Genomic DNA, 5966 nt, shown 5'->3' with positions numbered 1-5966 from the left:
AAAATCTTTTTAATTTTCCTTCCAAATCTTTTTCAAAATGAAATTCAATCATATCTTTTTCAAAATTTGAATTCAAAATCATTTTCTAACCTCTTATCTTTTCAAAATTGATTTTCAAATCTTTTTCAATTAACTACTTGACTTTTTGTCTGATTTTAAAAGTTTACTATTTCTTATCTTTTTCAAAACCACCTAACTACTTTTTTCCCTCACTAATTTTCGAAGACCAGCTAACAACTTTTTCAAAAATCTTTTTAATTAATTAATTTATTTATTTGTCAAATTACTTTTATTTCTCTTCTTAAATTTTGAATTCTAACTTATAATTAAAATAAAAACAAAAATATTTTTTTTCTTGTTAATTAATATTCGAATAATCTCTCCCTCTCATCTCTTTCTATTTATTTTATTTATTTACTAACACTTCTCTTCTTCTTATAATTCGAACCCTCTCCCTCTCTCTGTGTTCGAATTTTTCTCATTCTATCTCTACCTCATTCTTCTATTCTTCTACTCACATAAAGTAATCTCTATACTGTGACATAGAGGATTCCTCTTCTTTTCTATTCTCTTCTTTTTCATATGAGCAGAAACAGGGATAAAGACATTCTTGTTGAAACTGATCTTGAACCTGAAAGGACTCTAAAGAGGAAGTTAAGAGAAGCTAAAGTGCAACACTCTAGAGAGGACCTTACAGAAATTTTTGAAAAAGAAGAAGATATGGCCGAACCCAATAACAATGGTAGAGATGCAAGGAAGATTCTTGGTGACTTTACTGCACCAACTTCTGACTTCTATGGAATAAGCATCTCAATTCCTGCAATTGGAGCAAACAACTTTGAGCTTAAGCCTCAATTAGTTTCTCTAATGTAGCAGAATTGCAAGTTTCATGGACTTCCATTGGAAGATCCTCATCAGTTCTTAGCTGAATTCTTGCAAATCTGTGATACTGTTAAGACCAATGGGGTTAATCCTGAGGTCTACAGACTTATGCTTTTTCCCTTTGCTGTAAGAGACAGAGCTAGGACATGGTTGGACTCACAACCTAAAGAAAGCCTGAACTCTTGGGAAAAGTTGGTCAATGCCTTCTTGGCTAAATTCTTTCTACCTCAAAAGTTGAGCAAGCTTAGAGTGGAAGTCCAAACCTTCAGACAGAAGGAAGGTGAATCCCTCTATGAAGCTTGGGAAAGATACAAGCAATTGATCAGAAGGTGTCCTTCTGACATGCTTTCAGAATGGAGCATCCTATGTGTATTCTATGATGGTCTGTCTGAATTATCCAAGATGTCTTTGGATCACTCTGCTGGTGGATCTCTTCATCTGAAGAAGACGCCTGCAGAAGCCCAAGAACTCATTAAAATGGTTGCAAATAACCAGTTCATGTATACTTCTGAAAGAAATCCTGTGAATAATGGGATGACTCAGAAGAAAGGAGTTCCTGAGATTGACACTCTGAATGCCATATTGGCTTAGAATAAAATATTGACTCAGCAAGTCAACATGATTTCTCAGAATCTGATTGGAATGCAAGCTGCATCCGGCAGTACTAAAGAAGCCTCCTTTGAAGGAGAAGCTTATGACCCAGAGAAACCTGGAATGGAAGAGGTGAATTACATGGGAGAATCCTATGGAAACTCCTATAATCCTTCATGGAGAAATCATCCTAATTTCTCATGGAAGGATCAGCAAAAGCATAATCAGGGCTTCAACAATAATAATGGTGGGAGAAACAGGTTTGGCAATAGCAAGCTTTTTCCATCATCCTTTGAGCAACAGATAGAGAATTCTAAGCAGAACCTCTCTGACTTAGCAACCATAGTCTCTGATCTATCTAAGACCACTCTCAGTTTTATGACTAAAACAAGGACCTCCAAAAAAAATTTGGAGGCACAAGTGGGTCAGCTGAGTAAAAGAGTTACTGAAATCCCTCCTAGTACTCTCCCAAGCAATACATAAGAGAATCCAAAGAGAGAGTGCAAGGCCATCAATATACCCAACATGGCCGAACCTATAGAGGAGGAAGAGGCAGTGATTTCCAGTGAGGAAAACCTCAATGGACGTCCACTGACCACTAAAGAGTTCTCTATTGAGGAACCAAAGGAATCTGAGGCTTTACAGAGACCATAGAGATTCTAGTGAACTTACTGTTGCCATTCATGAGCTCTGATGAGTATTCTTCCTCTGAAGAGGATGAAGATATTAGTGATGAGCAAGTTGCTCAGTATCTAGGAGCAATCATGAAGCTGAATGCCAAGTTATTTGGTAATGAGGCTTGGGAGGATGAACCTCCATTGCTCATCAATGAACTGAATGCCTTGGGGCAACTAAAGTTACCTTAGAAGTAACCGGATCTCGGAAAGTTCTTAATACCTTGTACCATAGGCACCATGACCTTTAAGAAGGCTCTGTGTGACCTGGGATCAGGAATAAACCTCATGCCACTCTCTGTAATGGAGAAACTAGGGATCTTTGAGGTACAAGCTGCTAAATTCTCACTAGAATTAGCAGACAATTCAAGGAAACAGGCTTATGGACTTGTAGAGGATGTCTTAGTGAAGGTTGAAGGCCTGTACATCCCTGCTGGTTTCATAATCCTAGACAATAGGAAGGATGAGGATGAATCTATCATCCTTGGAAGACCCTTCCTAGCCACAGCAAGAGCTGTGATTGATGTGGACAGAGGAGAGTTGGTCCTTCAATTGAATGAGGACTACCTTGTGTTTAAAGCTCAAGGATCTTCTTCTATAACCATGGAGAGAAAGCATGAAAAGCTTCTCTCAATACAGAGTCAAACAGAGCCCCCACACTCAACTTCTAAGTTTGGTGTTGGGAGGCCACCATTAAGCTCTGAATCTCTGTGAAGCTCCCTAAGAGCTCACTGTCAAGCTATTGACATTAAAGAAGCGCTTATTGGGAGGCAACCCAATGTTATTTAATTATATTTATTTATTTTTCATTGCTATTTTATGTTTTCTTTAGGTTGATGATCATGTGGAGTCACAAAAACAACTGCAAAATTAAAGCGAAATCAAAAATAGTATCAAAAATAGCACTGATGTGAGCGGAAATTGGCGAGTTAAGAATAATTATAAAATATGCGTTGCAAGTATAGTTCTCAACCAACCAGAAATCCGTTTATCAATTTAGAAGGGTGTCACAGAAATTAAAATTGAAATACTGGGAGTGTGAATCCCAGGTCGTCTCCCAACGAGTTGCAGAAAAGTGTACTATTTTATTAATCAGATGTTTTCAAAAAGGTTTGAGTTGAATGGCAGAAAATTAAATTAGAGAATTTATATAAATTTAAATAAAAGCCTTGACTGGGAGTTGATTAGCTGGAAGCCCTATTCTTGTTGGAGTACTCTCATGATTAATTGACAATTGAGGGTTATTATGTTTAGTTGTCCCTCACTAAGTAAGGGAAAGTTAAACAAGTTGAAATGCTGTTTCTATCCACAAGTTCCAATCCACTCTTGGGAGGATTGGTGTTAGTGACTAGAGAGCAATCTAATAATAAACCCAATTACAATCTTTCTCTAGTGCATCCCAACTCAAGGGTTCCTTTCAATCAACTCCCCATCAAGTTAGGGAACTACTCGCTCATTGTAAATGTAAAATTCATAAGATAAGAAGGGGAATTAAAGAAAGACATGATAAATAATGATCAAAAGATTAATTTAAAAATAAAAGTACTTCTTGTATTAATAAATGCTAAAATAATCCAATAGTAAAATTAAGTAAATTAAGGAACATGAAAGAGTAAGAGACAAGTAAAGAGAACAAACTAGAATGTCGAAGTCTTGATGAGGCAATAACTCTTCTCAATATCCCAATGCAAAAATAATGAAAAATAATAAATCCTAAAAACTATGAATGTGTAGAGAGAAAACCTAGAGGAGAGGAAAACTAGATCTAAAACTAAAACTATGCGGAATGAATGTTGTTCTTGGTTTCTGCATGTTCTCTGGCTCTAGTCTGCTTTTCTAGGCCAAAAACTGGGTCAAAATCAGGCCCGAAATTGCCCCCAGCGATTCTGAAGATTATGCAGATCGCGCATGTCACGTGGACGCGTCATTCAGGTGGACGCGTCATTCGGCGTTTCGCTTTGCCACGCGGGCGCGTCGTCCACGCTTCCGCGTCACTTGTGCAATTTCCAATTCGCGCGGTCGCGTCATCCATGCGGCCGCGTCGCTTCTCGCTGGTCATCTCCTCAATTTTTTGTGTTCCTTCCATTTTTTTGCAAGCTTCCTTTCTAATCTCTAACTCATTCATGCCCTATAAAGCCTGAAACACTTAACACACAGATCACGGCATCGAATGGAATAAAGGTGAAATAAAATACATAATTAAAAGTCTCTAGGAAGCAAGTTTTCAATCAGGCAATAACTTTAGGAAGGAATTATAAATGCATGCTTATTTAATGAATAAGTGGGTAAAGATCATGATAAAACCACATAATTAAACATAATATAAACCATAAAATAGTGGTTTATCAGCCTCCCCACACTTAAACATTAGCATGTCCTCATGCTTAGTTGAAGGAGATAAAATGAATGAGTAAGAACATGTAAAACCCATGCAATGCAATGTAGCCTATATATGCGAATGCAACTATATGATTCTTGTCCACTTGATCTAAATTAAATAAGCTCTTCAAAACAATTACAAATCAAATTCCACTAACCCAATTCTTATAAAGCAAGAGCAGATAAAAATGCAAGAAGATAGCTCATGAAAGCAGGGAACATAATATTTCAAGCATTGAACCCTCACTAACGTGTATGTACACTCCAGTCTCTCTAGTGTATAGGGTAATTACTCTATCCTTCTCTAATTATGCTTTCTAGTTTTTTTGTTCTTCTCCTAACCAATCAACAACATTTAATACACCAATGCAAACATTATGAGGTCTTTTCAAGGTTGTAATGGGGCCAAGGTGAGGGTAATGATATATATATGGCTAAGTAAGCTTATAAATTGAATCTTTAATTAACCCAAGCTTTAACATAACCTATATATATTCTATATAACTTTTAAAATTCATACCTAGCTACCCAGAAATTTCCTTTCACATTCTATACTCATGTTTTAACCTTTTATTTTAATTTTATCATACATGCATTGACCCTTGAATTCTTAATTTAACATTGGGGGTAATTTTGTCCCCTTATTTATTTTTTGAAATTTTTTTTAATTAACATAAATTTTTAATTCTTACAGTTTCTCATGAGTAGGTATCCAAATTCCCAGTATATTATCATGACACATTCCCTTATTATCTTTTGCTTCCACAATTTCCCATACTTAAATAACACACACAATTCTATCTTAAGCTAACCAAAGATTCAATTTGGGATATATAATTGTTTTTCCGCTTAAGGCTAGTAATGTGGTAAAATATAGAACAAATGGGATTTAAAGGCTCAAAGTGGCTAACAAAGATAATTGAAAGGGTAGGCTTAATTTGGATAAGTAAGCTAAACAAATAATGGCCTCAATCATATGCAAACATATAAATATAATAAACATTGGACATATAGGACGAAACAAAATATAGATTACAATCATAGAGAAGTAAACACATAAGAATGAAATAGTTATGGTTAAATAATGTAACCATTCATAAAGGCTCAAATCTCACAGGTTGTGTGTTCTTTAGCTCAAAAATCATGTTCCAAATACAACTTCAAGCAAATTTAACATAAAAGTTTTAATTAAAATTAGTGAAATTTTGTTCCAAAGATAGGGTCTTAGAAGAAACTTATTGTCTTTTTAATCAAGCAGAACATGCATGCAACTAATCTATTACTATGCAATTTATCCTATTCTACAAAAGAAAAATCTAACTAAATATCCTAATTTATTGGTGCTAGGGAAGAGAAATTACCTCCGGAAGTTAGGTACTGACCGACCTCCCCACACTTAAGGCTTTGCACCGTCCTCGGTGCCATCTGTCAGGAACAAAG

At 35.8% G+C, this 5966-nt stretch overlaps 1 non-coding gene across 1 annotated transcript; it reads right to left on the bottom strand.

Moving 5' to 3' along the window:
• Window positions 1-1122: 1122 nt before the first annotated feature.
• On the bottom strand, window positions 1123-1230 carry LOC148577754 (small nucleolar RNA R71). Its single transcript, XR_015903744.1, has one exon. It is a non-coding gene; the product is annotated as a small nucleolar RNA R71 (small nucleolar RNA).
• Between the last annotated feature and the right edge of the window lie 4736 nt (window positions 1231-5966).

The sequence above is a fragment of the Arachis ipaensis genome, chromosome B1 (assembly GCF_059453495.1).
Source record: "Arachis ipaensis isolate K30076 ecotype BB chromosome B1, ASM5945349v1, whole genome shotgun sequence".
NCBI classification, from domain to species: domain Eukaryota; kingdom Viridiplantae; phylum Streptophyta; class Magnoliopsida; order Fabales; family Fabaceae; genus Arachis; species Arachis ipaensis.
Note: the sequence above shows the minus strand (reverse complement) of the source record. Positions and strands in the feature narration are given on the sequence as shown.